General features: G+C 42.8%; 1 long non-coding RNA gene across 1 annotated transcript in view; it reads left to right on the top strand.

The window, feature by feature from the left end:
- The window catches only part of LOC116220454, a 9,888-nt gene extending 2,120 nt beyond the window's left edge, over window positions 1-7,768 (top strand). The window contains exon 3 of the long non-coding RNA XR_004163664.2: window positions 7,602-7,768. This is a non-coding gene — a long non-coding RNA (uncharacterized LOC116220454). The remainder of the gene's footprint in view (window positions 1-7,601) is intronic.
- Window positions 7,769-9,256: the final 1,488 nt, after the last annotated feature.

Here is a 9,256-nt window from a genome sequence, read left to right as displayed (position 1 = left end):
CTGTTTATCGTTCCTTGCCGGCGCTGGCTGGCAGGGTGTGTGGAGAACATGATGTTTTGGACTCTGGGGTGTGCTGCAGCTTGTGGACTTTGGCTAGTATGACGCAGTACGCGAACGAACTTGGGGGTCTTTCAGAATGGGCATTGTGCGAAAATAAGCTTGTGTTTGAGACTGTGCATACGTATCAGCTAGTGTGTTTATGTGCAAGCACAGTTTGTTTTAATTACTCGCTATGTTGGGACAGTGTAGGACAGATACAAATATTGGACACCAGCCCAATGTCTATATCTATACCTGTCAGATATATTTAGTGCACAATTCTTGCCCTGTCTGAAAAAACAAATCCTGATGTTTGCCTGCCTTGTTAGAAACACATGTACCATAAACTGTCATCAGATATCAAAAATAGATGAGCAGTACAGTAAAAACAGCTTGATTAATGTTCGTGATGAAATGCTGTTTTCTTTTGAGTGGCACACATTTAATTTAACCATCCTTTACAATTAATATGTTTATCTATTTCAGCATAGATTCTTAAAATAGCAGCTGGCATGTGGTCAGTCCATTTCTGCTGGCTGAGAGTGGAGAGGGTACAAGAGAGCATGGCCCCTCTCTCTCTCTCTCTCTCTCTCTCTCTCTCTCTCTCTCTCTCTCTCTCTCTCTCTCTGTCTCTCACGCTCTCTGTCCTTCTCTCTCTCCCTCTCTCGTCCTCCCTCTTTAACGGGTAGAGGGGGTACATGCAGATAGACTGACTGTTTATTTACCTGGCAAAAAGCGTGAAACCCACAGAGTTTTCCACCCTTAAAAAACTCACAGATGATATTTAGCTCCACAAACAGGACCCCATGAACAAGGGTACCTTTATATAGACAGTCTGTCAATAGGGACCAATAACAGTGGCTCAGCTACTTAAAGTTGTTCTCGAGTTCCCTTTTAAAAAGCTCTTAAAAGTAGCTTTTTTTTTACAAAGAGCACTTGAATGAGCTTTGTGCTTTATTTTGGTTTAGGAGAGGGGACACTTTGATTCTGAATAACTTAAGTGTACATTCTTCCCTTTCCAATTGAAGGGAAAAGATCTGATACAGATCTGGGTAATCAGTATTCTCACTGCTAAAGGCACCTTAATTCACCATGCACTCTCACATCATATAGCCTAAGTGTGGAGGTGATATGTATAGAGAGCAGGAGAGATGTCTTAAGGTATACAGCATATATCAATACTTGTATTTATGCATACACAGACACACACACATCAGCAAAGGAACACAATAGCCATTTTAGAAGCTTGATGCTAAATGGAGAATGGAGCAGAGAGTAGCGGAAAGAGTCTATCTGTATATGTGTGTGTGTGTGTGTGTGTGTGTGTGTGTGTGTGTGTGTGTGTGTGTGTGTGTGTGAGAGAGAGAGAGAGAGAGAGTGAAAGAGAGAGAGAGAAAGACAGAGTGAGAGGAGAGAGAGTGAAAGAGAGAGAGAGAAGCAGAACATTTGTTGTGAATTTAGTTGTGCTCATGCTCAGCTCAAGTGGATTTACAGCACCTCAGTCATGCAGGCATATGCTATAGGAATGTGTGTGTGTGTGTGTGTGTGTGTGTGTGTGTGTGTGTGTGTGTGTGTGTGTGTGTGTGTGTGTGTGTGTGTGTGTGTGTGTGTGTGTGTGTGTGTGTGTGTGTGTGTGTGTGCGTGCGTGCGTGCGTGCGTGCGTGCGTGCGTGCGTGCGTGCGTGCGTGCGTGTGTGTGTGAATGTGTGTTTCTGTGTGTCTGCATGTGTAATGACGGGCAGAGCTCGTGTGTGTGTGTATGCATGTGGAACGGAAGACCCAAGATATTGATGGTCTTATGAAAATGCCTCAAAGCACTCTCAACTGTGTGTCTGCGCGTATATTTTATATTTGTTTTGTGTGTGTATGTATATGTGTGTGTGTGTGTGCGTGTGCATGTGTATGTATGCGTGTGTGTGTTTCTGGAAGTTTGCCTTTTAATGCTATAAGATAATTCCCATGTTATTTATTGCAAAATAGCAGAACCAACAGATCAGTTTAACCGAATCCCATGATTCATACATCCAAAGACGTCTCTCTGCTGAGACACGGAGAGGGAGAGGGAGCATCGCAGAACCGCATTCCAGCCGCAAGCCAAGTCAGTGCCTGCTGAACGATGATATCTTTATGTGAAACTGGAAGATGCTCTTCTTGATTGGATTAGGATAGCATGGAGCGCAGTTCAAAGTGAATTAAAGAGTGCGTGAATGAGGTTGGCTTGGGGGGGGGAGGGCTCTGTGGGTTCACTGTGGTATTCTAACGGCAAACCCTGTTGTTTACCTAGACTTAAGGTCACAGAGTAAAACGACACTATGGTTTAAACCGCCAGTATTGAGATGAGAATCTCAAAATGGGAAAGAGAGAAAGACAGACAAAGAAGAGAGAGAAAGTGAGGGAGAGAAAAGTTACAAAAAAAAAGTAAAATAAAGAAATCTTAAGCCACCCACTGCGTCTCTCACATATAAAACAACAGCACCAAACAAAATCACCTCTAAACTGGTTCTTACTGGAGCGTGCAGGGAGTATTTTACCTCTCCCCTGAAAAAAGGCACTGGAAGCAGCCAAACCATGGGCCATTTTCATTCCGTGGACGGATCCTTACAGCCTCTCGGAGGACGAGCCAAGTTTTGCTGGAGTTGGGGGAAAAAAACAGTGTTTAAGGCCTCCGCAGAAATGTAGCGCTCTTACCCAAGGCCTCTCTTTGTGCTGATCTCCCTGTTGACTTGTTCCAAGCTGGACGACAAAAACAAGTTCCAAGAGCAACAGATCAAACAGGCGTCACATGCAATCAACAGATGTCAACTGTCAAAAGGAATTCAAACAAAACTAAAAGTACAAATGCAAATACATAAAAGCCAACTGGTGTAAAAGAAAATCGTAACCTACACGAAGAAAGTCTCTTTTGTCAGAAAAAAACTCACAGATTTAGAAAATCGCTTTCTGATCACAATGGTCTTACATGATTTATTAAATCTGTACATGTGGTTTGAAGATGGCTCGCATATGCGTCACATGAAAATACAACTGGGCCCTATAGGTAGTGAAATGCCTGACATCATTATCCAACTTCTCTCGGCTTTTTGATGTGAGAGGGGAGACTGGTCACTTGAGCAGTGCTAGTGCACACAGGTGCCGGTCCAAAGGTCCCTTTCACTGATATATACATCTGAGGTCAATCATCCAGCTTTCCCATCACTTGCTTGTGTGCCTGCACTCAGTGAACCAACGTAGCCTCTCTGAACTCTCACTCACCCACACACACACATACACACTCACACACATACAAACCCATTACCATACCCACAAACACACACACACTCATTAAATAATCAGCATACAAATACACAAACCCATACCCACATAAACACACACACTATCACACCGGCTCAATTAAATGCGTAGCTCAAATACCTTAGATCCTGCCTCAATGCACTAAAATTGTTCACACTTACCACTCATTTGTGAGACACCCTTACCCTCCCACTGGCATTAACAGAAGCCTCTAATTTTAACCTGCAGGGTTAGGGAGGTCAGGGCCATCATACCACGCAAGTGGTCGGAATCCAAAGGGATTCTTTGGCTGCTGCACACACTACCTTAAACAGTTTCCCCACAAATGAATAGCAATTTAAAGACAAGAGACAGAGAGGCACGCAGCTCAACAAACACACACGCACACACTTATTGTACAGTACTGGTTGGTTCTGAAAACCACCTGATTTTTTTACAGTGACTGGGAAGAGGTAAGAGAGCAACCGCAAAAGTTGTTTTTAATTTGGCACTGTAATTTCGAAGTCTGCAAAAAAAAGCACTACGTTACATAACTGCCTCATTGTATGTTTCGTGTCCTGGAGCGAGTCCATATCTGTGTGTTGGAGCACTTTGATAGGTCTGTGTCTGTTTGAGTTTCTATTTTGTGTGTTTGTGAGTTTGTGTACGTTTGAAATAATTACCCACGTATATTTAGTGGTGCATATGCTTTATATATGCTTGTTTTTTATGGAGGTGGTTGTGAAAGGCACAGTGTTAGCTCTGGCGGGTTGAATCCAAAAGGTTCTCTTGGTTTCCATCAGCTCAGTAATCAGGCACAAGCAGCCACACATAACAATAAAAGGCCAAAATTATGTTCTGGCCGGCAAAAAGTAGATTTGTGTCCAAAAGTATCAAACACTACTTTCTCTCTCTTTGCACTCTCTCTCTCTCTCTCTCTTGCTTTATTTCTTTTTTTTCTCTCTCTCTCACTTTTTTTCTCTCTCTCTCTGATTCACTCTCATCTTGGCTCTGCTCTTATCCGCACTGTATTTTGTTTCTTCAATCTCCTCTTCTTTCCCTCAAACGCTTTTCCTAAAAAACTCATTTGTTTAAAGCCCAATCACCATGCCAACCACTCGTTTCTCCACCCCTGTTCAGCTCCTCTGCTCTCTATGTCTCTCTTTCTTTCTGACTTTCCTTTTTTCCTGGAAACACACACACATACACACACACACGAACAACATTCACATATGAATTTTAATACATACACACATACACACACACACACACACTCATATACATCTGGGCTACATCAGAGTCCCTCATGTGGTAGTGTTTAGAGGCCGGTTCTCTGGTTGTACGGTTGCCAAACGCTCCAACGTGTTCTGCTTTCCAGTGCCTGGGCCCCGGCCACCTCTTCAAGCTACCACTGCAGCCCTCTAGGAGGAAACCCAATCTCTCTGTGACACCTGGTCGCTACAGCGCCTTTGGAATCAGGATGTTCAGTGAAGAAGAAAAAAAAGAGATAATCTGGGGGAATGAATGTTGTATTTGTTTTGTCCCAGGGGTTACCTGATTACATCAGGACGGGTAGGACACTGGGGCACTTTGTTTAGACGGTAAGCTTTTAAACACTCAAAACACACCAAAATGAAGCTCAGCTTCCCAGGTCCTGGTTGTGAAAATATGATTATGTCAACCCAACCTACGTAAAAGATCTCACATCAACACACTCTGTGTCAGTCCGTATTTAAATAGGGTAGAGTCACAACATGTTTATACGCCAAGGATCAGACCATGCACACACACACACACACACACACACACACACACACACACACACACACACATATTCACACACCAACACATGACCTCATAAGTGCGTCGCCAAGGCACAACATTGCCATAGCGACACAGTAACCTCCACACTCGCTGGTGGTGGCCACAGTGTGGTCTGTGTTCACACAAAAAACAAGGTCCCAAAAACAGCCCCATGACTTTCCAGGATCTGCTGGCCAGAGGATCATTTAGTTTAATGGCTTTTAAGGCTCCTTTCATGGAAACAGGAGGCCAAGCAGTGATCCACAATCAGATAGTTTATGGGGGAGAAGCTGAGGGACAGGAGCCTGCTTTAGCCCAGGACAAAGGGCTCTCTCTGGGCTAGCGCGCCCCGGGGCTTTGCTATCAGCGGAGCAATGAGCGGCTGCCCACTCCGCAAACAAACACCTGGCAGATCACTGCATTACATAACAAACCTCTGACTGTGGCATGAAAAGGCATCTGTGTGTGTGTGTGTGTGCGTGTGTGTGTGTGTGTGTGTGTGTGTGTGTATGTGCACTTGTGTACCTGTTAACCTGTGTGTGTGTGTGTGTTTGTATGACACTGGTGTATCATGAACATGTTTGGGTTCCCCCAAGGTTTGTGTCGGTGCGTTTGCACAGTAATATCTGTGTTGGGTGATTTAGTGAATCAGAATGCTAGAGGAATTCCCATACTGAATATCTACAATGCGCCATCAAACTCCCTCCATCCCACTGTCTCCTGCATTCCTCTTTTCCATCAGCCTATCCGTTCATCTCTTTTCCATATGAATACAGTCTGTCATCGCCTACTCTTTCCCACACTTCTTCCTTCCATGAAAAATAAACATCCAGTCCAAAACACACACACTTACAAGCATTTGCGGTTGATTATCACTCAATGCGGAGATTAAGGAAGAGGGGAAACATAGCAATTATCAGTGGAATGGGACTCCTCACCAATGCTGTCAGAGTGTTGCTCCTCTGGCTGTTTGAGCTTCGCTGGCAGCCAACAGCAAAGAGCTTCACGCCCCTATAACATAATCGGCAAACTGAGAACTGAATTTGCCCCTGTAATAGGTGACTGGCAGGATCTCTGATGATACATTTCAACACGTATATGAATATATGAACGAGGTGAAATAGAGACCACATGAGCAGACCTTCAGATAGATGCAGACAGATGTGGTTCAACCAATCTTTACATACCAGCATAATCTAATCATACTTCTGTGTGCTGTTGAATTATTATAACTACTACAATTATTTCTTAACCAATGTATATATTGAAATGGAGCGTTTTATTTGTCTCTTCTCACTGAGGTTTGCGGCCCGTGTGAGCAATGAGGAGATCACAGGCATATGTCCTATCACAGACACCCAACGGAAACAGCCGGAAGATTCATCGGTCCACGCCATGACTCCCTTTAGAGAGGAAGAGTTCTGGATCTGACTTTGGTGCCTCCCAGGGACCAGCCAGAAAATAGAGAGTCAAGAGACTCTAATGAGACAGGGGTGAAGGAGAAGCATCTGGGTAGCGTCTGTCCCTGCTGGGATTTGGTGGATGACAGGGTGGGGGTGACAGGAGATTAAGATGGTGAAAAGGGTCTTTTTCTTTCTGCGGTAGGCGGCTCCACTGTATTTTAGCTTAGCTCCTTGCGACCCATACCCCATAACCCCCCATCCCCCCGCCCTCCCTGCCCCCCAACTCTAGCACCCCAGCACACACGTCCCCCCCCTGCCTCATACTGCTGAAAATTATAGAGTGATAAAATGGTTTGACTTACAGCTCTGCCTCCAAAGAAATGAAAATAACATGGCTTTAATCTATGTCTCCCTCTACTCTCAAGACCTTGGATTGTGTGTGTGTGTGCGTGTGTGTAGTGAGAGTGTTCAGACATGCGCGTTTGTGTGTATGTGTCAGTTTTAGAGGGAGAGAGAGATCTTAACTGTTTATGTGTATGTGTATGTGTGTGTGTGTGTGTACATGTGTGTGGTGTGTGTATGTGTGTGTGTGCGTGTGTGAGCTCAGAATCATGTTTCATTGCACGTCAGTGTGAGCAATGCGCAATTCAGGTGCTGAACCATTCCTTTACCCCTTCCTCAACCACATGCACTTTACCACGGAAAAAGATATAAATAAACAGGCAATACAGCTTAGATTGAGCACTCACACAACTAGTTTACATGAGAAAAATGTATCAAGAGGCTGTACTCAGGATAACAGTGTGAAAGAGTTTAAGCTGCTCCGGTTACCTGAGGTGTTTAAGAAGACACGCCATCACCTCTGTATCTTGGATGGAATTATCTGACCACAATGACACTTTTGAGCTTTGAGATGGATGCTATTCAGCAATAACATTCTTACTGACAATGTGCCTGCCATGTTTTATTTTGAGAGAGAAAAAAAGACATGAATGACTAACCGCAGCACAAGCAGTTCACTGATGAGTTACAGAAATTTGCACCCTCACATTCAAAATAAAATGAGATCCCTTCTGTGTTTCCCCAGACATGAGAAATGAATGTGGCTGGAGTTTGGACACGCCAGATGAAAAATGCCTCTCGCTGTCGACACACAGAGAAAAGCACCAATAGCACAACACAAACAGTGTACTTATTTTTCCTGCACTAAATACAGCCATCATTTATCATGAGGTTTATAAATACTAAAACTTTCACTGTTGCCTTTCGTCTCTTTGCTCTCAGGCATACACACACACACACACACATGCACACACATACATTCACACACACACACACGCACATACACATATACACACACACACACACACGCGCACACACATACATTCACACACACACACGCGCACACACATACATTCACACACACACGCACATACACATACAAATACACATACACATACACATACACATACACATACACATACACATACACATACACATACACATACACATACACATACACATACACACACACACCCTATACACATACACACACACACACACATACACATACACACATACACACACACCAAGGTTATTATAGGTTTGCATTTTTCACTAGTTTTTATTTTTATTTCGTTTTGACTTTTTGTTTTCAATTTCAGTTTAGTTTTAATTAGTTTTTAAAGCGGGTTTGCTAGTTTAGTTTAGTTTCTATTTTTTGAAAATGCTTAGTTTGAGTTTAGTTTTTATTAAACTAAAAAGGTATTAGCTAAAAAGTATACTTCAAACAACGGGACAGAAGATAACTCGATCGACTTCTCACACCCAAAGCCAAATTGCTTTGAAAATATTTTGAACCTCAAGAATAGATTTTGGTTTTGGAAGTACAGCGGAGACCCTCAGGGGGCCTGTGCAACTTCGTAAGAGTTCATATTCACGAGTGCATAATCACACATATTAACACGAGTTCATCACAAGCTAGCAACTGCCAACTGTATGTAGCTACCTTACCTATGTGTGTGTAAAGAATGCTGATATGAAAAACAACCAGTAGTCAATGTGCAAGCTGCCAAATAAATGGTAATTTAAGCTACTGCATTGGGTTTATATATTTGTAAATCTGACTCTGAAAGAGTCAGTGCCTCACCATTCACAAACCTCACCGCACGTTACTGTTCCAGGTAATCCCAAATAGGACTCTGTAGCTTTCTCCCGACTTTTGCCGCCATGAGGGGCGTGTACTAAAAGCGGTACGGCACAAGATAGACTAAGGCTATGTATGAAATAAATTGACATCTATGAAATACATTGACATTTTCTCTATAATTCTATTTTATTTTAGTTAGTTTTGTAAAGACACAATACAGTTTCAGTTAGTTATGTTTTTTTTATAAAGCCTCGTTTTTATTTCAGTTAACGGAAAAAAAATCACACCTCGTTTTCGTTTTTTCGTTAGTTTTCGTTAACTATAATAACTTTGACACACACACACAGACACACACACACATACACACATACACACACACACACACACACACACCCACACACACTGTGTGACAGCCACAGAGGTGTAAAGTAACGAATTACTTTTACCCACGTTACTGTAATTGAGTAGTTTTTGAAATCGGTAATTTTACTTTTACTTAAGTAGATTTTGACTGAAGTATTGTACTTCGCTACATTGGAAATTACATCCGTTACTGAGTAAAAAAAAAAACATAGTTCAAGGCGGGAATCGCG

This window comes from Clupea harengus, chromosome 5 (genome assembly GCF_900700415.2).
Source record: "Clupea harengus chromosome 5, Ch_v2.0.2, whole genome shotgun sequence".
NCBI classification, from domain to species: Eukaryota; Metazoa; Chordata; class Actinopteri; order Clupeiformes; family Clupeidae; genus Clupea; species Clupea harengus.
Note: the sequence above shows the minus strand (reverse complement) of the source record. Positions and strands in the feature narration are given on the sequence as shown.